Source organism: Dromiciops gliroides, chromosome 1, assembly GCF_019393635.1.
Source record: "Dromiciops gliroides isolate mDroGli1 chromosome 1, mDroGli1.pri, whole genome shotgun sequence".
Lineage (NCBI taxonomy): Eukaryota > Metazoa > Chordata > Mammalia > Microbiotheria > Microbiotheriidae > Dromiciops > Dromiciops gliroides.
In genome coordinates, this window is record NC_057861.1 from 338,146,243 (window position 1) to 338,171,863 (window position 25,621).

Consider the following 25,621-nt stretch of genomic DNA (forward strand, 5'->3'; position numbering starts at 1 on the left):
GTGATCTGGTGGACGAGAGGGAGGGATGCACAAGAGGCACCACGGTTCTGTGGGCCTGCTTTTGATCATTTGTTGGCTTTGGGAGGGTAAAGCAAGACAGACATGCAACAGTTGTTCGGTGACTCCCTCTTCCCCGGCCCCCTAGTCCCCAACTTGGAAATAGAGAGGATTTCACCTATTCTTTGTTTTTGTGGTAAGAAAAGCACTTAGAGATTCTTAGACACCAAAAAAGTCTGGATTTTAGAAACATGATGTTAAAAGCCATTGGAGGGGGCAGCTAGGTGGCGCAGTGGATAAAGCACCGGCCCTGGATTCAGGAGGACCTGAGTTCAAATCCAGCCTCAGACACTTGACACTTACTAGCTGTGTGACCCTGGACAAGTCACTTAACCCCCATTTCCCTGCAAAAAAAAAAAAAAGCCATTGGAGGACTCAGAAGATGCTCTAGTCCAACCTTTCTCCTTTGACAAATGTGGAAGCTGAAGCCCAAGGAGAGGAAGTGTCTGGTTTCCCTGTTGGCCCAGCTATTTCACAGCAGATGAAATGAACCAAAAACGTTTTGCATTAAGTTGGCTAATGCTTCTTCATTCTGAATGGAATGATTCCATTCTTTCTAAAATAGCCCCTGATGTGAAGGAGGAATACGTCAGTCATTCCAATGGAAAAGAACTCTATGAGGGCAAGAATGGTTTAGGAGTTTTTTCTTCAGTTCTCTATTTCTGTCATAATGCCTGGCACATAATTACAAACTTGCATTCAGATTCGGCAAAAGGTCTGCTGGGATGTGTTTGGAGGACTACCACCATTACCCTATTCTCTCTAGTGGGACCACTGCAAAGTTGTCTGGCTAGGTCTTTACTTGGTGTAGCCAGCATATGAGAAATAGCCAAGTAAGAGCAGCCTGGTCTCTAGTAGACAGTCTTCTATCAGATCAGGCTCAGATTATTGGAACTGCCAATGGACAGAGAGCTTGTTAACTGTCACAAAGGGCAATGCCTTGTAGAGTTTCCTGAGCTCTCAGACCTCGAAGCTGTTGTTGTTCCCAACAGGACCACTTGTTCTTGTCGAGGTTATTGTGGGAGGGGAAGAGAGAGAGAGAGAGAGAGAGAGAGAGAGAGAGAGAGAGAGAGAGAGAGAGAGAGAGAGAGAGAGATTGTCTTTTAGACACTAACAACTTTTGTCCACTTCAGATTTTTCTCTGGTCATGGGACTGTAACATGTGAATTGTGATAAAACCAAGAAAATTATTACTTAGAGATGTATTTGATGTTGTCTATTTGGAAAAAATTTCCAAATTCTTCTTGAGCTGGAATTCCACATGTTTTATACATGTATGTGTATAGTCAATCCTCAACACTCATGTGTTTAGCTTGCATGATTTCAGGCATTCATGTATTAGTAACCTTATTTTCACTTTTGGGTTGGCAACCATGCATATTCCTAGCTATACTCAGCTGAGAAGCACAATGCACCAAGTTTTTGGAGCAATTGGTATCCTGCTAGGTGCTTCACTGGACTTGTTTACCCTGCTGTTGTAAAGAGCTCCCTGTGCATTCATTGCATATTTTCATTATTTGACTTTAAAACCCAAGTTTTATGTTGCACTTATGCCCCCAAAGCATGCTGCAAGCCCTTTAGACTCTAAACCCAAATGTGCAAAGTCAGTGAAGTGGCTTAATGAAAAAAATGTTAGAAGTATACTTCATGAGGGCAGCTAGGTGACACAGTGGATAAAGCACCAGCCCTGGATTCAGGAGGACCGGAGTTCAAATCCGGCCTCAGATACTTGACATTTACTGTGTGACCCTGGGCAAGTCACTTAACCCTCATTGCCCCACAAAACAAAACAAAACAAAACAAAACAAAACAAAAAAAGAAGTATACTGCATGCCTCAGTGTCTACAGTGGCTGTCCACCAGGAGATCCTTAAGACTTTCAAATGGTAAACAAAGTAGCCTTCAGCTGATGGATTATTTATCACAAGCTTGCAAGTCCTTCGTGATCTCCAATGCTGTCCACCAGCTGTGAAAGACAGAGCATCAGAGGCTATGTGGAGACTTTGCCAGTCTCCTTGTCTTCCAACAGCAGTGACTAAAGTCCCAGCAACCTCTCTTGGCTTTCAGAGAGCAGCCAAGGAAAAGAAATTTATAGCAGTATAGGATATAATATAATGCCCTCCCACCACCATCTGACACAGTGAAAGGTATGATTCAGGTTAAAAAAACATTTTAATTGTAAGAATTCTATTTGCTGTACGGTAATTATGGCACTGTAGATTTCATGTGTTATGAAAAGTAAATATTATCTGAAACAATTTTTGGGAGATGTTAGCACAAAAGGTCACAGAATTCTAGGGAATTACTGGTGAAAAAAATGTTCTGCTTGTTACTAATTTTATTTTGTGTACTGTATTTTATGAGTTTATTTTGTGATTACTGTATTAGGAAATTTACATATTTACCAGAATTAATGTTTTGTTGTAAAGATTTTTATGCAGAAAAGCATATTTTCAACAACCTCTAGTGAAAGATTATAGTTTTTGGTGGCTGTGGAAACCTAACCCCCTATTTCCCATAGGTTCAATATATTAGGTTTCACTTTTTAAAAAAAATTTTCTGCTGTTTTCTAGGAACATTACCCAAACAAAAGCTTAGGATTGTGTGCAGTTTTCCACTGTCCTCGTTGCGCAGGAGCTGCGGCTCCCATATCAGACTGCATAGCCACACTGTGGCCTGTGGCTCTTCAAGGCGCTGATCCATGGTCGTCCGCGACTGGTGGAAGCCTACTATATATAAAATCCTTAACTTATATATACACACATATATTTTGTATATATAATAGATGTATATATACATATATATGTAATATATATAAAATTGAGCTCAAAACACCTTATCCTCTTCCACTTGAAGATGGGATACTTATTATTGAGGGGAAAGACACTTCTATGGGTTTTGAGCATACAAAGACAAAAAAAAAACAGTTCTTGCCTTCGAGGAAATATGTAAAACAGATAAGTATATACATGATAATTTGAGGAGGAAAGCAAAAGCACTAACAAAGGGAAACAGGAAGACTTCCACCAGAGATGCCACATTGACTGTGGCTTTACAGGAAATTGAGGGTTCTAAGAGTCAAAAGGAAGGAGGGAGAGAATTCCAGGCCTGGGGAATGCCTGGAAAGGCATGGAGACGGGAGATGGAATTTGTGTTGTGGAACAGCAAGTAAGCCAATTTGGCTGAAGTGTAGAGGGGGGAGGAGTAATGCTCAGTTAAGTCTGTAAGGTAGGCTGGAGGTAGATTGTGGCAGACAGAGGAATGGGTGTCATAACAGAAAGCCATTAAAGAGTCTTGGGCAAAGGAGTCACCCGGTCCAACCTTTGCTTTAGGAAGATCATTTTGCTAAATGTATGGAGTATCACTTGGAGAGGAAAAATACTGAAAATTGGAAATCCAATTAAGAGGCTCATCTTAGGCATTTATCATATTCTATTTGTATTGTGCTTATTTGTGTGGAAGTCCTATCCCTTGGCCTTACTTATAAACTTGATGGCAAAAAACTATTTTTGCTTCTTCCTTAATTAATGCCTAGTTTCTTTGAAATTTTTTTTTTGGTGGAGGTAGGGGGAGGAGGCATTGTAATTTCATTGATATAGGAAAATTCATGTGGGGAAATTCCTTGTCCCAATGCAAATAACACCTAATTTCCAATTTATAGTCTGAAATGTAGAAGCAGAGAAGAGGAAGGTTTTAAATGATTTGCCCAGTATGAGGTACTTAAATCTAGGGCTTCCTGGTCAACTTTCTATCCTTACACCAAGCTGCCTCTTGTGTAAGAAGAGATGGTTATTCATTCATTCAATTCATTTATTAAGCACTTACTGTATACAAAATATGCAAAATTAGTCTAAGAAAGTCTCTGCCCTCAAGGGTTTAAGTTACAGTTTACTGTAATACATAAATAAATGAAAAGGGCATTTGAGAAATAGAAAATAATGTGCCATGGGAGATCAGAGGGGAAAGGTGATGCTTAAGGGTTATGTAGCCTTTATACATGTCTCTAGTTGGTTACTCTATACTAATAGTTTCATTCTTTGACAAAATCTGGAGATTTTAACATTTCCTTCAGTGGTTTATTTTGCCATTTGAAATAATTTGACAATGCCCTAGAAACAAAGGCAGATGGCACAAAGATTTTCTTTTTGTGAAGTAAATGAACCTGTTTTGAAATCATAAAACTTTAGAATTGGAAGAGGCCATAGAAGAAATCTAGCCCAACCTCATTTGACAGGTGAGCAAACTGAGGGCCAAAGAAGTCAATCAGCTCGTCCAGGGTCACACATTTAAGTCAAAGTACAACCGAAATGAGAATTTATGTCATTTGACCTCCATTTTACTACTACCATATTGCCTATGGGAAGCAAAAAATTTAGATAGAGAGAGAGCACTTATTTCTTTTTTTTTTTTATTTTTATTTTTTTTAGTGAGGCAATTGGGGTTAAGTGACTTGCCCAGGGTCACACAGCTAGTAAGTGTTAAGTGTCTGAGGCTGGATTTGAACTCAGGTACTCCTGAATCCAGGGCCAGTGCTCTATCCACTGTGCCACCTAGCTGCCCCAAGAGCACTTATTTCTAAGTGGCAACCATGGTACTGAATGCTGGAGTTACAAATACAAAAAAGCAAGCCAATGCCTATTCTCAAGGAGCTTGTATCATTATTTTTTTTTTGGTCGGGGCAATGAGGGTTAAATGACTTGCCCAGGGTCACACAGCTAGTGTCAAGTGTCTGAGACAGGATTTGAACTCAGGTCCTCCTGAATCCAGGGCCGGTGCTTTATCCTCTGCATCACCTAGCCCCCAAGGAACTTATTTCTAATAGAAGACAACATATAAAAGAGCTAGTTTTCTATCCTTCCTTCATGATTACTTCTAGTGACAAGTTTTCATTATTATTGATGGTTTCAAGTCATGTAATTTGAAAGCTAGCTTGAAAATGCAAAACAAAAATGGTTAAAAACACTATTTTGAGGGGCAGCTAGATGGCGCAGTGGTTAAAGCACCGGCCCTGGATTCAGGAGTACCTGAGTTCAAATCCGGCCTCAGACACTTGACACTTACTAGCTATGTGACCCTGGGCAAGTCACTTAACCCCCATTGCCTGAAAAAAAAAAAAACACTATTTTGCATATGTCATAATATAAAAACTAAGTCTACTCTGTTCTCAAGAAAGTGTTTGTGTCTTTATTGAGAGCAATGAAACTTTCAAAGACAAAGAGGACAGGTACTCCCCATGCTGGAAATGCAATCCCACAAAGGGTTTATTTGTATCTAACAAATAAAAGGGATCTCTTTTTTTTGCTTTGAACATTATTATTTAACTGAAACAATTATCTCCAAAGTTATCAATGATCTCTTAATGGCCTTTTCTCAACCTTCATCCATCTTGATATCTCGCCAGTATTTGACACTGTTGACCACCATCATTTCTTGTGGATACTCTAGCTTTACTTGTGGGTAGTAAAGTACTAATAATTTGAAGAGGAAGAAGCCATTAATGATGCATCAGGAAGGCCTAGTATAGAAAGAAGCACCTCAGTAGTTTCTTGGAGGAAGTTAGGAGTTCTCAGAGATAGAGGTGAGGAAACAGTACATTCCAGACAAAGGGAACCACTGTTAATTAGACTTTCACCCTTTCTATTTAATTGTATTTTTTTTCCAGTTACATGTAAAGATAGTTATCAATACACCTTTTCTTTTAAACCTTCTTGTTCTTTTTCGCAAGAACTATTTCTTCAAAACATCTGATATAAACTGAAATATATATATATATACACACACATTTGGTTTTTTTTGCAGGGCAATGAGGGTTAAGTGACTTGCTAGTCACAGCTAGTAAGTGTCAAGTGTCTGAGGCTGAATTTGAACTCAGGTTCTCCTGACTTCAAGGCTGGTGCTTTATCCACTGCGCCACCTAACTGTCCCCTGAAATATATTTTTTTGAGGTTGTGGTTGTTAAGTTATTTCAGTCATACTTGATTTTTTGTGACCCCATTTGGGATGTCCTTGGAAAAGATACTGGAGTGGTTTGCCATTTCTTTCTCCATTCCATTTTTCAGATGAGGAACTGAGGGAAACAGGATTAAGTGACTTGCTCAGAGTCACACAGCTAGTAAGTGTCTATGGCTGGGTTTGAACTCATGAAGATGAGTCTTCCTGATTCCAAGCCCAGTGATCTATACATTATGCCACCTAGCTGCTAGAGACATACTTTACATTTTCATAGAGACACTGATTTATTGTGTTCCCATTTTTAGAAGAAAATTTCTACTGTTTTTTTATCTACAAAATGCTTTCCTTTTTTCTCCCTCTTCTACTCCCACATACTTATCCTCTCTTTCCTCTTCCCCTACTTGATATTTTCTTCTCCTCATATTTTCCCATAAAATATCAGTGATTTTAACAATAATGCCTGAGCTATTTGTTATTGAAAAGGTATAATTTGGGCCACCTAGCTCTGTCTCAAATATCTGCAAGATGCCTTATAGCAGCGTTCTGATTTGGGCTGGGTAATCTCCAACTTCAAAAATGCACATTGTAATAGAATTTCTAATTCATAGGGATTATTTTACTTTAATCGAATTTTGAGTTGTATAACCATATGACAGGCTATTTAAAATAATCTACCAAGTATAAATGCATCATGTCCTGAATTTCTTCAACTAGCTGTTAAGATTTAAACTGGGGGAGATTTGATTTACGCCCATTGGTACTCACATGTTGTAAAGTAGAAGCATTGAAGAGGCACATCAGGTAATGGAAATAGTTCTCATTTAGATTCAGAGGACGGTAGGTTCAAATCATGACTCAGCTACTTACTCCTTGTATGACTCTGGGCAAGTCACTTTCCCATCCTGGGACTCAGCTTTTATATCTGTAAATTTATTTATTTATTTGTTTGTTTGTTTGTTTGTTTGTTTATTTTTTAGTGAGGCAATTGGGGTTAAGTGACTTGCCCAGGGTCACACAGTTAGTAAGTCTCAAGTGTCTGAGGCCGGATTTGAACTCAGGTCCTCCTGAATCCAGGGCCAGTGCTCTATCCACTGCGCCACCTAGCTGCCCCCTTTATATCTGTAAATCAAGGAATTTCAAATCCTTTACGATTTGTCTCCAACTTCCCCTTCCAGGCTGATTCCATATTATTCTCCCTCCAGAACTCTCCATTCCAGTCACATTGGTCTACTGGGAGTGACCTGTCCATAGCACTCTGTATCTTGTCTCTGAGCCACTGTCCAGGCTATCCCTCACTCCTGGGATGTTTTCACTCCTCAGCTTCTCCTCTTGAAACCTCTTGCTTCCTTCAAAACTCAGCTCACAGACCACCGCCTACCTTGAAGCCCATCCTGATTTCCCAGGCTTCTAGTCACCCCTCTCCCCAGTTCTGTTTTTCAGTCATTTTCAGTCATGTCCTACTCTCCATGACCCCATTTGGGTGTTTCTTGGTGAAGATACATGGACTAGTTTGCCATTTCCATCTCCAGTTCATTTTACAGATGAGGAAACTAAGGCAAACAGGATTGAGTGACTTGCCCAGAGTCATAAAGCTAGTGAGTGTCTGAGGTCAGATTTAAACTCGGGGAGATAAATCTTCCTGACTCCAGGTCTGGGATTCTATGCACCCAGCCACCTAGCTCCCTCTCCTCAATTACTTGGATTTAATTTGTATATCTTTTGTATTTACATATCAGTGTACATGTTGTTTCCTGCCAACAGAATATAAAATTCTTATAGGCAGGGGCTATTTTGTTTTTATCTTTTAATCTCTAGCATCTAGTGCAATGGCAAGCACCAAATACATGTTTAATAAATGATTATTGAATTTAATTTTATTGAATTGACTTAGGTGATTCCTGAAACTTCTTCCATCTTTATTTCCTGCAATAATGATGATGATAGCTGATATTTATATGATGCTTCTTTAGTTATTACTTCATGTAGGCTATTTATTAGTTATTTATTATTTTATTTCATTTAATATTATCTCATTTGATCTTTACACCAACCCTGTGAGGTAGGGACTACAGGCATATCTTTTTTTTTTTTTTGGTGAGGCAATTGGGGTTAAGTGACTTGCCCAGGGTCACACAGCTAGTAAGTGTTAAGTGTCTGAGGCCGGATTTGAACTTAGGTCCTCCTGACTCCAGGGCCAGTGCTCTATCCTCTGCACTACCTAGCTGCCCCATGGCATATCTTATAAATATATCCACAGCAATTTGTCTCTTACATTCATTTCTTCTTTTCTCTTCCCATTCTTACCACCCTAATTTAGGCCTTCATGACTGACAGCTTAACTACCATAATAACTTCATAACTAACCTGTCCTTTCCATCCCTCACAGTGCTGCCAGATTAATCTTCCTAAAACAATGCCCATTCATTTCATGAGCTCAGATAAATCATTTTCTTTCCAGGTCTCTGTTTCTTCATCTTTTAAAATAGTTGGGTTTCACTAGATAATCTCAAAGGTCACTTTTCAGCTCCAGAGCTTTACATCATTCCTCAGCTTAACAATCATTAATGACTCCCCATTGTCCACAGAATACAGTTGCAACTCCTTAGCCTAGCATTCAAGGACCTTGCCCCCAGCTTTATCATTTAATAAAAATAAAATAATCGAGGCAGTGTAAAGTTGCTATCTGTAAGGGGCTAAAATTCTAGCTAGACTGTCTAAAAATCTAATGAGTGGTTGCCATAAATTATAAGCTTTAGCAAGAATTTAGACTTTTAAGTATTTATTAAAGAGCATTAGGATCTAATGATCAGAGAGAAAGGTAAACATCTAACTATTTCTAAGAGACCCCAGCATCCAACCTGCCATCGCAAGGTCAGGAACCAAAAAAGACCCAATGCTTCCTTCCTCCTCCCAGAAGCCCCCTCTCCAACAGGAAACAGGGCTGTCCACACACACAGCCCTAAGCTAATTGGCTGGTAGCTTTGATTGACAAGTCTAATGGGCAGCTCTACAGAGACAAGTTCCTGGACACTAAAGCCACATGGCTTGTAAATCTCATGCCTTCTCCTCATGGCGGAGCTTCCCTACAGTATCTCTCCAGTAGGGGGTGCAATTCCAATTCTCACAGCAGGTAGGTGACACAGTGGATAGAGCGCCAGACCTGGAGTCCAGAAGACCAAAGTTCAAATCTGGCCTCAGATGTTAACTGGCTGTGTGATCCTGGGAAAAATCACTGAATCCCTGTTTGCCTCAGTTTCTTCATCTGTAAAATGGGGTCAATAATAGCACCTACTTCCCAGGATTGTTATGAGGATGAAATGAAATAATTATTGTAAAGTACTTAGCACAGTGCCTGGCACACAGTAAGCACTATAGAAATTATTGGCATTATATTATTACTATTATTATTATTATTATTATTGTTGTTGTTGTTGTTGTTGTTGTTATACACATATGAACTGACTGTTTCAGACAAGCCGGTCTACTCATCAGCCCTCACATCAGTCTAGAATATCCTTCTCCTCATGCTGTTACTCATACCCTTCCTTCCTTTGGAATGTTGCCATCTCTCTTCATCTAAATCCAAACCATCTTTCGATACCCATCTTTCATTTCTCCTCCTCCCCTCAGGCTTCTCAGATCATTGTAGCCTACAGTGATTTTTTACTTCCCATAATTCCTAGCATTCACTGCCTGCCTATAGTGATCATCTGTCAGTTGTTACTCCTTTCCTGCCTGCAACGTAACCTTCCTGGCCAAAATCAGGAGAATTGGATTATATAATCCCTGAAGTCCCTTCTAGCTCTGAAGCCTATGTTCTCTTTTACATTTTATTACTATTTGACTTTCCAACTATGTATTTCTTAAATAGAGTTTGAATTCTTTGAAGACAGGGTATAGGTACCTTCAGCTTTTTATTGGCCCAACGGAATCTTGAATCTAGTAGGCGCTCAACAAAAATACATTTATTTTATTTGATTTGATTGCAGGTTTGGCCCATCAGTTATAAATCCATTTTTGAAATATTTTCCCGTAAGGTTTGCAGATGGGCATCTGAACCTGAAAGAGAACATTGTGTTCCTTTCAAGAAAAACCATAAGTCAAACAAGACGACACAAGCAAAATTTCAATGTATTTCCTAGAAAATTGGCTCAGGCAAGAAGTAAATTCCCCCATATGATAGAGATAAAAACCAGTCCTGTCCCATCTATCCTTTATTTGACTGAATTTAGAGTTATCGTGTTTTGGTTTAGGTATTATATTTTGACAGACTAAGACTAACTTCTCCAACGCATTTGTTTTTGGTTTTGGGGGTTTTTGTTTTGGTTTGGTTTTTTGTTTTCTTCAGGGCAATAAGTGTTAAGTGAGTTGCCCAGGGTCACAGCTATTGTGTTAAGTGTCTGAGGTTAGATTTGAACTCAGGTCCTCCTGAATCCAGGGCCAGTGCTTTATCCACTGCCCCACCTAGCTGCCCTTGTTTGTTTGTTTGTTTTTTTTAACCCATTTGGTTTTTGTTGTTATTTTTTTTAATGGGCTCTACAATGTTTTCTTATCATTAGCATAAGCCATATCCAAAAAAGCCATCCAAATTGGCAGTAGTATAAGGGAAAGGGTCCTGGATTTGGGGTAAGAGGACATGGATTCAGAGCTCCCATCTTGCATGCCCAACCTTGGACAAGTCAGTTAATATCTCTTGGCTTCAGTTGCCTTATTTGTGAGATCCAGGGACAGGCTATAACCACTTCTAAGGTCCCTTCTCTCTCTCTAAATGACAGTGCTATGATTCTGCATTTGGACTATATCCAAAATGAGCTAAAACAGAAGAGGAAGACGGGGTCAGGAAGAAGGTGAAAAGTTAGACTATCAAGTTTAATTCTGGGCTTCTGAGCCACTTTCTTCTTTGTGACTTTCCATAATGTCTTCTCTGTTAGCTTTGAACCCAATTTTCACTCTATTGTGTGTGCATGCTTAGGTTCACAATTTTAATAGCATTCCGTTGTAATACACATCAAATAAAACTAAACAATTGCCACCTACAAAAATCCTAATTGTGTTTAATTTGTGGTTTATGATAGTCATTGACATGGCTGACACACTCCTGAATCATTCACTGGACTTTTTTGACCGTCACTTGCTTATACCCTATGGTTGTTTCTCATATGTTGGCCTTGTCTCCCCTGAGTAGACTAGAAGCTTCTTAAAAGCAGATACTTTGATTTCTACTTATTTTTCCCTCTTTCCCAGCTCCTTTATCCACCAAAGCACCTGATGCTATGCCTAGCTCATAATGGTTTCTGAATATTTTTTCTTGATTGAATGAATGAATATTAGCAGTATGTATTTTTTTCTGGCTATTTGATGTAGGTGACTCTCCTAAAATTAGGTGGGTCTTCTTTTCTCTGATTTCATAATTTCATGAGATCCTGTTTGTTTAAAAACTAATCCCCCCCCCCCTCTCTCAGGCTTTCCTATAGTCCTCTAAATTTGCAGCTGGCTTCCTTTATTTTTCCCTGATTTTTGAGAAGTCTCCCCTGCTCTCTCCCAGCATATGTTCTTAGCCCATAGGCTAGGCTGGAAGAAGTTGTATCGTCAGGATTAGGCAGAGGAAAGCTTAATTTTGAGCCTTTGTTCGGGGATCTCTTTTGCTTTGTTCCTTTATTTGTTTTGCTGAGGCTTTCCTGGTGCTTAGCAGGAGTAATGAGGGCTCCTAACTCCTTCTCACGGGGTTTGATAGAAAGCAATTAACTAGAATCAGCTTCTCCCTCTTCTTTCCACAAGGGAAGGCATGTTGCCCTCAGCCAAGCAATATCAAGACAATGCAGTGCAACACAGTGTGGGCCTATGCAGTGAGATGTTTCCACTCCAAGTCCTTGATCTGTGGTTCACTTTTTGGAGTGTGTGCTAATAAAACCAGATTAGTGGGTTTCATCCCATATGGACCTTTTAGCTTCCTTCTGCAACCATGAAGTGCATGCTACTTTGCCAATGGCCCCAGAACCCTGAGTGTAGGTCTTGTTCTGCAAACTCAATGAATGTCCTTCTGAAGATGGGGGATCATATCAATTTCCTGCTTATCTTCAGCATTTGAGGCACTGACCCCAAACCAAATTCATAGGATTGTAGATTTAGAGATGCAAGGGACCTTCAAGGCCATCTGGCTCCTAGTTTTATGGTTGAAGACATTAAGGTCTAGAGGTTAAATGACTTACCCAGGGTCACACAGTTAGTGACAGAATCCAGATTTGAACCCAAGTCCTCTTTCTGTAGGACCATGCTGTCTCTCAATTCCAAGGATGGCCCTTAAAAATATTTAGCATCCAACATTGTCAATTTTTTAAAAACAATTATCACCCTATTCATTTACTGGGGTTCCTTAGATGAGCTCAATATCTCCTGATCTATAACTTAACCAACAGAGAGGCTTTACTTTCATTTGTGAGACACTCATTCCTGAGAGTATCCTTAACAAATCAGATGCTTTCAGGGGGTCAAGCAGGCCCATCATAGAAAATGAGTGAAAACTGGATAACCAAAAGGTTTTGTAATCTGCCTCTACTTTCTTGAGCAACTGCAGAAAGTTTTGCACTGAATACTTATGATAACCCTTTCTCTAATTACTTGGGTCCTGGCGCTGTGGTCATCTGCTCACATGGTCCCTTGGAAGGGAATAGAAAGCACTTCCTAAGTTAGGAACAGTCAATTTATCAATGTTCATACTATAAATAGCGAAACCAACTTGGGGCTAAGGAGGGCCTTCCCCTAGATCCACAAGGAGAAATAATTCTCAAATCACCAAATGCTCTTTTCCCTAAGAGGCCAGAAACTCCCGTAAAAGTAAGTAGGGAGGGGAGCTTGTATTCATGGCGCTAATGCATTCCTTCCTCAGATTGTCCCGGAGAATGATACTATAAATTGTAGTTATGTTTCCACATCAGCCCACAAAAGCCTTTATTTAACTGTGAAATTGTTCAAAATAAGAAACAGATATGATTTTATCAGTAGAAATGACATTAAAGAAAAAGGGATTGCCATCTGCTTTTCTTGCCACTGTAACCAAAGGACCCTGGAATTTTTCCATCTGACTGGCAGCTGAAATCCAGATGTTGTCTTCCTCATTAGAATGTGAGCTCCTTGAGAGCAAGGGCCGACTCTGATTTTCTGTCCCTAGGCTTAGAACAGTTCTTTGCACATTTTTTTGTTGTTATGGTGTTGTTGTTCAGTTGTTTCTGTCATGTTTGACTCCATTTGAGGTTTCCTTGGCAAAGATACTGGAGTGAATTGCCATTTCTTTCTCTAGAGTATTTTCCAGATGAAGAAACTGAGGTAAGCAAGGTTAATTAATTTGCCCAGCATCACACAGCTAATAAGTTTCTGAGACCGAATTTGAACCCATGAAATGAGTCTTCCTGACTTCAGACGTGGTACTCTATGGACTGCAACAACTAGCCACCCCTTTGCACATGGCTGGTGCTTGATAAATGCTATTTTCATTCATTCAAATATTTGATAAGGCTTACCATTTAGAAGAGGTATTAGACTCATTCATTCCAGTTTCAGAAGGCAAAACAAAGGAAAATGGGTAGAAGGGCAAAGAAATCAGTTAAGACAAATGGTTTGAGCTGTCCCAAGGGTAGAATGGACTGCCTGGAGAGATCGTAGGCACCCCCTTCCTTCAGGCCTTCGATCAGAAACTGGACCATCCCTCATCCAGCCTCTAGAGGGCAGATTCCTTTGGTGTGTAGGTTGGATTCCCTTCCCAGTTCTCAAATTCTGTGATTAATGGGGCTTTTCCACTTGTCCAAAGCTTTCTCTCCTCTCCACATTCCTAGCCTTTGCGTTGGGTACCTTCTTCCTTGATAACTGTTCCTTTCATATGTTCTGGATTTCTGAGAAAAAATGAACTCACAACATGGCTAAAAAACAGGGGGAAAGGGGAGGGACCGATGGAAGGATAGATGATAACGATGATGGTGATAAACAGGATCATAGAATTTTAAAAAGGAAGGGACTTTAGCAATCATCAGTCAAACCCCATGAGGAAAGCAAGGCTGAAGTGACAGCTGCGATAAACCTTCAGCTCTTTTCCTGCCTCTCCAGGGAAGGGAAGAAAACAAGCATTTATTAAGGGTCATCTGTTTGCCAGGCATTGAACTAAGTTCTTTACAAATATTCTCTCATTTGATCCTCACAACAAACTGTATGCTACTATTATCCCCATTTAATAATTGAAGAAACTGAGGCGGCAGAGGTTAAGTGACTTGCTCAGGGTCACACCGGCTAGTTAGCCTGAAGTTGGATTTGAACTTGGGCCTTCCTGACTCCAGGCCTGATGCTCTATCCATGGTGCTACTTGGCTACCTCTAAATGCTATAAGGTTGTCCCTCCCCAAAATAACATAACTCACATTTTTATAACAGTTCTCACACAATAACCCTGTAAGGTAGGAACTGCAAGGTTTTTTGCTTTTCTTTTTTTGGTTGTTGTTGTTTTGGGGGTTTTGCTTTTGGTTTTTTGTGGGTTTTTTGGTGAGGCGGTTGGAGTTAAGTGACTTGCCCAGGGTCACGCAGCTAGTAAGTGTCAAGTGTCTGGGGCCGAATTTAAACTCAGGTCCTTCTGACTCCAGGGCGGGTGCTCTATCTACTGTGCCACCTAGCTGCCCCTGCAAATTTTATTAACCTCATTTCACAGATAAAGTCATTGAGGTTAAATGATTTTCTTCCTGATTACATGCCCGGTAAGTGTCAGAGGCAGTATTTGAAGCTGGTTCTCCTCCCTGAGGGTCTAGCAATTATTTTTCCATAGTGCTAATTCTCTAATAATAAATCAAAGGCCAATAGCATTTCAGGTTTCCCTCTGAACTTTTATAAGCCTTGCCCCCTAACCCCTAGTGTTCTCACCTTCCTTAAATTAGGTATGTTCTTTGCTATTTACCCATTGGTAGCCCAGAAAATAATAAGCTTCTTGAAGGCAAAGACTGTTTCACGGTATGTTGTGTCCCTAGAACCTGGCACATAATAAGTACTTGATAAATGCTTGTTGGGTTGGATTGGAACAAAAGATAGAAAGGAAAGAAGAGGAAGAGAAGAAACCCATAAGACAATGATCAGCTCATCAGAGAAGCATTCATTAAGATAATTTCCACATTGTGGGCCAGATAAAGTTTTTGTGGAACCTTATAGTCCTTTATCAGGGCAGCTAGGTGGTGTAGTGGATAGAATGCCAGGCCTGGAATCAGGAAAACTCATCTTCCTGAGTTCAAATCTGGCCTCAAATACTTACTAGCTGTGTGATCCTGAGCAAGTCACTTGTCCCTGTGTGCCTCAGTTTCCTCACCTGTAAAATGAGCTGGAGAAGGAAATAGCAAATCACTCCAATATCTTTGCTAAGAAAACCCCAAATGGGGTGGCAAAGAGTCAGACACGACTGCAGACGACTGAACAAAAAACAGTCCTTTATCACACCATTTCTATGAGGAAGAAAAATGTATTCTGTAATCCAAACAAACTCAGAACACAACCCGTGTATAATTTGGAGGTCATCAGCTCTAGAACAAAATTTTCTCTTAATTGCAGTTTGAGGAGGAAATATGACTGTCCTTACCTGAATTTGGCTTTGCTCAGGGCACTAAACCCCAACCTACCTGAATGTTCACAAGCCAGGGCCTATCCACAGAAGAGTCAGTGAGCAGAAACAAATACCGTTGGTGTCTTCCCCTCACCCAGCCTTCCAGCCACCCATGCTTCCTTTCCACCACACTAGATCTTATCTCAGGAGAGAGTGCCACCTGCTGAAGCACCAGCACTAATGCCCGAAGCCTCGGATTTTTCTTGGAGCTCTCCCATCTGCTGACCTAACCTAACCCTGCTTAACTCTGGAGAGTTCCTGGGCTTCTACTCCAGGATGTGGAGGCTCCAGGAGGAGATTGGCATCCCCCAGCACACTGAAACCCACACAGTGGATTGCATTGCCATCTGCTTTCATTCCACTGATTTTTTCTTAATGACCCATTTCTTTTTTAATTTCAGAAGAGAAAAAAAAAGCACAACTATTTTTAGGACCAAAGGTAAATATAGCTCCTGAATTATTTCATTCAATTATCCAAAAAGGAGCTAGAATGTATTTTAAGACACAACCAACTATGATTTTATAAAAACCAACCCGAGCAGAGGGTATAGTCATGTCTCAGCCGTGTTTGGGCATCATTTGGGAATGATGCATGGAGTAGTGCTTTCTTTCTTTAACCCTCTCTTATACAGCAAGAACTTGCTGGCTCCCTGTTGACTGTTGTAGTGGATGTATATTTGGAGTGGAGAATGTACTGCTTCATAGATGGAGGGGTGGGAGGTGGAGAGGAGGGAAGAACGTAAAAGGGCAAAGGATCCAATCCCCAGGAGCTGTGCTCAACTGTTTTCAGCTACAAATCAAAGCATTTCCCACAAAAGAAGAACCTCCCAGTCAAAACACTGCTAACTATATTTGCTGCTTCCAGCCTTCAATTAAGATAATAATGGTCTGTATTTACACAGTGCCTTTCATCCCAGGAACTCAAAGCACTGTACAAACATTTTCTCATTAGATCTCACAACACTCCTGTGAGACAAGCTGAGGGCAAATGCTATTTTCCTGACTTCATAGATGAGAACACTCCCTAAGAGATTATCTCTAGGGGACTTTTTTTTTTCACCAGGTGGCTTCTATTTTTGTTTCTTCTCTCCTTTCTTTCCCATTTTCTTCTGAGGTCCAGCAAGAAGAGCCAGGAGGAAAAGTCAGTGTAGAGAATGAAGGTGCTGAGCTGGCTTTTCCCAGAGAGGCAAGAGAGGCCATCGCCCAGCTTGGAATTCCCCCAGATCAGTGAGTGACAAAGGAGTATGGGGATGATCTGTCATGACAGGATAAAGCTTGAGGCTACTAGAATGAGAATGTCTTCTATAGTATAGTGGCTCCCCAACCCCATATCCTCCAGCCACACCTGGGCTCTGCCGGACTCTGAGTAACTTCTTAAGATTCTTTTTCTTGGAACAACCTACTTCATTGCCCACTTGGTTTATAAACTTGTGAGATTTGATGAAATCACAGCTTTAGGTGATGTGGTTATGTACTATTTATATAAGAGAGAAAAGGGGCCTGCACCTGTGATTTCACCAGTATAGGAATTCCCTGATAAGGAAACTCTCTCTGCCAGTGAAGGTGGGCTGCTTCTCTGCCAACTTAGAGCCTTAGAGAGCTGTCTAGGGCACAAGTGCTTAAGTGACTTACCCTGAGTCACACGGCAAGACCTTAATCTAGGTTTTCCTGGCTTCAAGGCCCATCCTCTGTCTACTACCATGCTACCCCTTTCCTTCTCCCCTTCCCCTCTCCTCCTCTCTGTCTCTGTCTCTCTCTTAGGAAAATATATTTGTGTAGTTATGAATGAATGTACTTACTATGATGTGTGTGCATATATATCAGTGTTGTGCATGCACACACATATCACTGGGAGTTCCTTATATTTATGAGATCATAGATCTAGACAAACAGATGCATATACACACACACACACACACACACATATATGTATATATGTATATATATATATATATATATATATATATATATATATATATATATATACACACACATACCTTTACCTACAGCCATACCCATACCTCTACCTATACTTCTACCTATACCTACAACTAGACCAATAATTATTCCTATACATATATCTATTATGTCATACCCATGCCCATAACTATACCTATAATACCTATAACCATTCATATATACACACACACACACACACACTCACACACACACACACCAATGTCTATACCTATAACTATACCCATATCCATACCTATATGTATAACTGGACCTATAATTATACCTATAATACCTATTACTGTGCTTATATCTATATTCATCCCTAAACCTTACTATACCCATGCCCATACCTATAATTATGCCTATAGCCATGCCCATACCCATACTTGTACCTATACCTATATCCACACCCACATCTGTACCTATCCTTATACCCATACCCATAATTATACCTATACCCATACCTATACTTATAATTATACATATACCTATAATACCTATAACTATATTTATCCCCATAACTATACCTATATATCAATGTCAAGAACCTTTGATTTTGTTGATGTAGGAACTTTCTCCACCAAAGTATCTATGACTTATAGCTGCAGAAAGTTACTTTGGCAAAGAAAAGCTAAACAACTTGCCCATAATCATCATGTAACAAGTAATTATCACAGGGGGGATTTGTTCCCAGTCATTGTGATATCAATTCTAGCCCTCTGCCCCTTATGTAATTCTGTCCTGTTTTAACCTAAATACAGGCTACAAAAATCAGTCTCCTAAGGATATATTGGAATTATCTGAAGTATGAACCAGAAAAGTTAAGCAGAGTTCTTTTCCAACTTTCAAGTTTTAAAATGTAAAACTGAGTTTCATATTTATTTTAAGAAACACCAGGGTTTTCTTTATGTCCCTTACATTATAATGGTCGAAATCACTGTGTGAAAAATGCTGTAAGCACTTTTCTGTCATTCACAGTTCTTCCTGTTCAGACTGGGATTTTCTCAGATCATTTTACTCTTTTAGGACTATTGCCATCTCTGATACGAGATAATTTATTGTTCAATAGAGATGTGTGTAAGTTCTTTTATAATATATATGTGTTATGTAAAAAAATATATATATATATATATGTGTGTGTGTGTGTGTGTGTGTGTGTGTGTGTGTGTGTGTATGTGTATGGGTTTAATCTTTATCATGTGAGGTCCTGACCAAATTCCTTTAATTTATTGGGGGATTTTGGTTCATGTTTGCATGAATTACTTATAGTCCTCTGGCCCTTTAAAATTCATCTAAGTCCTTGTTGCCAGATATCAAAGCATAAAGAAAATACCATGACTTGAAGTTGAGGCTTACTGCAGACGTTTTTGGCTTAGTCTGCTGGATTTCATTCCCCGTTTGATCTCGTGTAGCTTCTAGCCAACAACAACAGAGCTGGGTTTAAAGGTTATTAAATTGTAGTGTGCAAGGTATGTTTCCACATAAACCTATGTAGGTTGCTTTAAAAAAAAAGTTTTATTACTGTTTTTTCAAAAAAGCTTAATCCTCAGGGTCCTAATGCTGTAATCAAATATAACCAGTTCAACATTTTCAGTTTGTTTATCTTTCTTAAGTACATTCACATTGCACTTTAATATATGGTGCCTTCTAAATTTAAAAATGTAAAATGTAGTAGGATCCTTTTCCAGCTTTGGAATTAATCTTCCTTTGAAATAGGAAACATGAGGTTTCGACACCCAGGGAAGAAAGCAAAAAAAAAAAAATCCCAGTGAGTTTTTCCCCTTGTGCTGAGGAACAAAGATAAAGTGATTGTGGGAGTTCGATTTAAACAACACAGCTCAATTAAGCCAACTCTAAAAATAAAAGATTTGAAGTTAGATTTTTTTTTTCAAAAATAGGGACAATTTCAGTGGGCCTTGTTGTTCTGATGAACCATTGTTCTTGCTTTGATTTTAAGGTAGGTTGTAAATTTGATTTTTGTGTATGCTTAAAAGTGCAAAGAAAATTTTGTCCCTTAAACTTGGAATATGCTTGTTAAGTAGCAGTACATGTACCTTTATAATAACGTATTTAGAAAATAACAGACATTTACTTTTAGGAACACCTTGCCTATTAGATTACAAATTGACCATTTAAACACAGCTCAGTATGAAAGGAAAGCTCTCCATGTTTAGAATCAAAGGACCCAGATTCAAATTTTGCTTCCTAGTTGTATGACTTCGGGCAAGCGAATTTGTGTTTTGGGGCTTCGAAAGGCCTCGTTTATAAAATGAGGGGAATGGAACAGATGAGCTCTGAAGTCCCTTTCACCTCTCAATACCATGATCTTCCTAGAAGACTGACTTGATTTGGAGGAAAAACTAATAGAAATCCTGAGATTTTTTTAAAAATGGGTTAAATTATTGAAGTTTAAAGTAATAAAAATCCTTTTCATTTGTATTGCATTTTAAGGGTTTAAAATTTATTAAAGGCTTCTGGTTTTATATTTTATTCATTTTTCAATGCATACTTCCCCCCTACTCTACTCAAAAAGTCATCTCTTATTTAAAAAAAAAAAAACCCTTTTTTTTTTTCTAAAGGGGAGGGAAAAACAATTAAGCAAAGCTAGCCAGCTCATCAACCAAGATCATTGGTATTTGCTGTGTCCCACATCCATAGTCCCCCAACTCTGAAAACAAGGCATCTGGTGCATTTTCATTTCAATTTTTTTAAAGCTAAACTTGATCATTGTAATTTCACAATATTCAGAGTTTTGTTTTGTTTTGTTTTGTTTTTTCTCATTTCAAAGGATTTTCCTATAGTTTTATAGTGAAAAGAGTACTGGTTCTAGAATCAGAAGAATTGGGTTTGAATCCTTCCTGGTGCAGGAGGTGTTCTGGAGCCAGCTGGAACCGAGTCCACTTGTTAAATTTTCAATGTGAGCATTTACACCTCAGAAATTGGCAAAGCTATAAATCAAGATGTGTTTTATTGTTTTGTTGATTTCTAGACTTAAGAAAATATTAATAATTCATATTAAGTTTAAAAGAGACATTCTCCGCCCCCCCCTTCCTCCCCACCAAGAGAACCGGTTGTTAAATGTTTGCTAGCACAACCCTACTCTTGAACTTCTTAGTTCCGTGCCCAAGTTACTCACCTCCCTGTGTAGCAGTTTCTTCATCTGTAAAATGAGAGTGTTGAAATACATAGCTTCTGAGATCTCTTTCAATTCTAGATCTAGGATCTCATGATCTCATTTATTTTTACAACAACAAGTTGCTGGAGCCAGGGGAATTACTTAAGGATAGGGATAGGGAATGATAGTCCTGTGATATCATTAGTATAGGGAACTCCCTGGTCAGTCAGTCAGTCAGTTGATAAGCATTTATTAAATACCTATGGTGTTCCAGGCTGGCTTCTAGTATTGACTATGAATCTTCTTGATGTACACAAAGTATTATTAAGGCATATGCTTTGGGCAGTTTTTCCAGTTGTATGGATCTTCCTCAAACTTCTCTCTTCTATCTTGGTATCTTCAGTGGCACAAACTTTCTAGATGCCATCCTAAGACTGGGTTGTGGTTAGTGGCTATAAAACGAAGGAAAGTTATCTGGCACATAGAGAAATCAAGCCCAGAAGCTCAGCTTGGTTCACTAATCCAGTAAACCAGCATACTGATGAGTGCACAGTAGTTGCTTAACAAATCCTAGTTGAATTAGTAAATTAATTTCTATGAATCAAAGGGCGTGTGTCTGTGTCTGTGAACGTGTGTGTGCGCGTACCTCCATGCTCCCAGCGTGCCAGTTACTTTATGCATTATAGTATCATTCATACAGCATTAGATTAGGAATTAGAACATCTGTATTCAAGACCTAGTCCCAGCTCAGTCACCTAATAACTGTGTAACCTTGGGCAAGTCATGGACTTCTCTGAGCCTCAGTTTCCTCACTTGTAAAATGCAAATGATACCCTTATAATGGAATTCATCACTGAGCAAGGGATAACTACTGGATGACTTATATGGTCTATGATGTCAAGAGAAGTCAAGGAAGGCCCTTAGCATGTTGGGTGGGAAGAACCCCTTGCATTGAATTGATAGGAGGATTAGGTTTAACTCCCACCTGGTGCTCACTGCCTATGTGACCCTGGGCTAGTGACAACTTCCCTAGGCCTCAGTTTCCTTATCTGTAAAATGATAAGGTTGAACTGGATGGTCTTTGAGATCCCTTCTAGTTCCAAAATTATAACATGATGACACAAGCTACAGTGGAAAATGTGTTGTTATTGAGTTGTTTCAGTCATGTCTGACTCTTTGTGACCCCATTTGGGGTTTTCTTGGCAAAGATAATGGAGTTGGTTTGCCATTTCCTTCTCCAGTTCATTTTCCAGATGAGGAAACTGAGGCAGACAGGGTTAAGTGACTTGCCCAGGGTCACACAGCTATTAAGTATCTGAGGCCAGATTTGAACTCAGAAAGATGAATCTTCCTGACTCCAGGCCTGGCACTCTCTGGCACCACCTAGTTGCGCCGTGGCAAATTTACAGAACAAATTTACAAGGGTGGCACAAGATGGCCAGGTATGGATAGGTGGCAAATGCCATTGTTGGAGGTAACATCCCTATCTATGAGATCACAGATAAGTTTGAGTGCTTGAGTACTTTTTACCAGTCCTGCCTAGCTTACATTGCTCTTGTGAGCATCAAATGAAAAGGTGTTTGTGAAAGTGTTCCATAAGGATTATGTCTGGGCATAATCTGAGCAAAATAATACAGCGCCTATTTCATGGGATTCTGAAGAAAGCATTTTGTAAACCATAATGTGCTACGGAAATGGGAGCTACTCATAATTTCTATGAGGTAACGATGATGGAGATGGGTATGGTAGGGAAGATGATAATGTACTTCACATCCTTGGTTGTTACATGATCCTCAACCACGCAGTGGATCTGATGGGGAGGAGAGTAAAGTGTCAGTTGTAGGCAAAGAGGGAAAGCAAATAGAGGGAAAGAAAAAAGATGGTTTGGTTTTTCTAATATTATGCTCCCTGATAACTTCGTGGAAAACAATAGAACTTAACGTTCACAGAGTGGAGAATATATGTTTTTTGATAGAAGACCAATTGATCCCAAAGTTTCTCAACTTTTAAATTTAGCGTCTGTTCTTTGGTTCATACAACAACAACAACAAAACCCCTCTGATTTAAGCATGCACCCAAATAAGTAGAACGGGGAAAAAAAATGTAGCGGAGCCTCTTTAAAAAACATGGCTCTTCAGTGCAATTTAAAAAGAAACATACTAAAAGACCTACAAGTTTCTACCCAGGAACTCTGTATTCTGACCTCTTTTCCCTCCCCCACCCCTCCAGGAAGAATGCCTGGGTTTTCATAGCTCTTTAAGCCTTTCGTTTTAAAATCAGAAGTTCAGAATAACATTTGAAAAGTAGGCCCCTCTTAGAATGGAAACCATCTTTCATTATTGTTGTAATCTACCCTCTGTGGACCTCAACTGCACATATGTCGGTATTATTAAGCCCATAAAACTACATTGTCACATCTGAAACTGTTTAGCTGTTGAAACGGAGACTTTGACTTCAAAGCTTGCCCTAGTGTTTCCAGACAGACCCGGCTGGCAGATCACCTTGAAATCAAATTCCACTCAGATGGTGAACATGTAGAAAATGTGCCTTTATTACCTTAACAGATTTTTTTCTTTTTCTTTTTTTTTTTTAAAGAAAAAAAAAACAACTTGATTTCTTTAGACATACAGAGGCAGATGTGCTCACAGTCACCATAGACACTGGGACTTGGTCAATTTGGGAATTGTGATTGCCTCTGATTTTGCAGTACAGTGCTGTTTGAAAATGCTATTTTTTTTAAAAAAGGGGAATTTGAAACAGTCACCCCACCTTGGTTCCCTTAGAAACCCCATATGTGTCTGAAGCAAGTGGTAGGTAATAGGATATATAGCATTGTTAGTATATAGGTGGATAGGCCAAACCCAACCTGGGGAAGAATGATTGAAAGCCTGGATTAAGTTCAGTTGTTGGTTTTAGTTCCCAGTGGACAAGTATCTTTAGGAAAACTCCCACTCACTGGAATTCAGTAAATATTTATTAAGCACCTACTATGTGTAAGGCATTTTTCTTAGCCCTGTGGGGGGTCCTTATTAAGGTTCCCACCAGAGTTTCCAGTCATTAGATCTGATCGCTTAAATCCTCCCAAAAAATGGTAACAGGAGTGGGTCATTTATCCTTGTCATGACTGAGGTACAGTGATAAGGAAAAGCTATTGAGTCGAACAGGGATGTTTACTGAATGTTTGCTATCTGCTGAGTACTAAATAATGCATTACCTTAGGAGAAGGGAAACCAGGGAAGGATTAAAGAAAAGTATGCATTGTTTTTAAAAGAAAAGGGGGTGGTGGTGGTGGATACTGAATGGACTGCAAGTCACGTCTAGAATTATTAATTAAATGCTTACTATCTGTCAGGTACAGTGCTAAACACTGACAACACAAATACAAGCAAAAAGACAATCCCTGCCCTCAAAGATCTTACATTCTTTTTTATATATATAAAGTTTTCTTTTATTTTTAAATTTTTAAAAATTGTTTTAAATTTATGGAATAAAACAAGCATTTCCATAACACAGTATAATAAAAAAGATGATTGTAAGTGAAACTGAAAATCTATTATGTACAACTTGCTATTTCTTTTAAATATATAATAAAGTTAATGTGTAAATTTCTTTTTCTTCCTTACCTCCCCGGCTCCACCCTATCAATGGCTCCCATTAGATGCAAATAGGTATATATAGATGTAAAATTATTATATATATATATATATGTCTGTTAGCTCTTTCTCTGGATGCAGGTAGTGTCTTTCTTTGTATGTCCTTTTTAATTAATTTGGGCATTTATAATAGTCAAAATGACTTATTCACTCAAAGTCATTCTCAGGAATGCTAACTGCAGTCTGACCTTTGCTTTGAATTTTTTCCCCAGTAACAACAATGACTTTTTGCTAATCCCTCCACACGGTCTTGCCCAATATAATTGATTGTATTCCCTAAAGGTGTGCTGGAAAGCCATGGCAACTTTGGACTTACTAACCTGTGGAATGGGTTGGAGTGCATGCAGCAGTTGGAGTTGGCAGACTTAGATTAAAATACTGGATAGTCTTGCTTACTTACTAGGAAGCTAAGTGTTGTGGTGGATAGAATGGATAAAGTGATGGACATGGAGTCAAACAGACTAGAACTGGAATACTGCCTCAGACACTTACTAGCTTTTGAAAACAAAGCATACTTTTCTTTTAATCCTTCCCTGGCTTCCCTTCCCCTAAAGTAATGCATTATTTAGTACTCAGCAGGTAGCAAAGATTCAATAAATATCCTTATTCGACTCAATAGCTTTTCCTTATCTGTTTACCTCAGTAATGACAAGGATAAATGACCCATTCCTGTTACCTTGGAGCTGCTTCCACAAAGAGGTGGGGGTTCTCCAAAGGGATCTGTGTCCTCCAGACACAGACCCTGTAGGTCTGACCACAAGGATTGGAGTGGTCCTAGTTCTTTAGAGGGGACATTCACTTGCTTATCCTTCATGGCCAAACTTCCTTTTGGTGCCAGGATAAGGATGATAATAAAGGGAAATAGATGAACCCAAGAAAAGATAGCACTGACAAAGTAACATAAATAAGTGCTAATAATAAAGGCAGACTGAATGTGTCTTCTTTTGGAGATGCAAGTGTCTTGTCCACACATGTGTGACAATCTCCACCCAGTCCCAACCTAAAGGTCATTTCAGATAATAGCCAATCTACCTTGGGTTGCTGCCACCATTTGCTGAGCTATGACAGGGATCTCTTCCCCACCACTTCCTTTCTTTTTCATCAGGAAGATCATGTACACACCAGGTCATCCTTCCCTCCTTCTACATGCCTTACTCTTTTTCCTTTCTTTCTTTCTTTCTTTTTTTTTGCTCTAGACAGTTAATTCCCCCTTAGGCAATGCTTTCTCTCACACATATCTTCTTTAACATCACTTCCATTTT

The 25,621-nt window shown here is 39.3% G+C and overlaps 1 protein-coding gene across 1 annotated transcript in view; it reads left to right on the plus strand.

Moving 5' to 3' along the window:
- Positions 1–25,621, plus strand: part of NKD2 (NKD inhibitor of WNT signaling pathway 2) — a 112,257-nt gene that overhangs the window by 25,152 nt on the left and 61,484 nt on the right.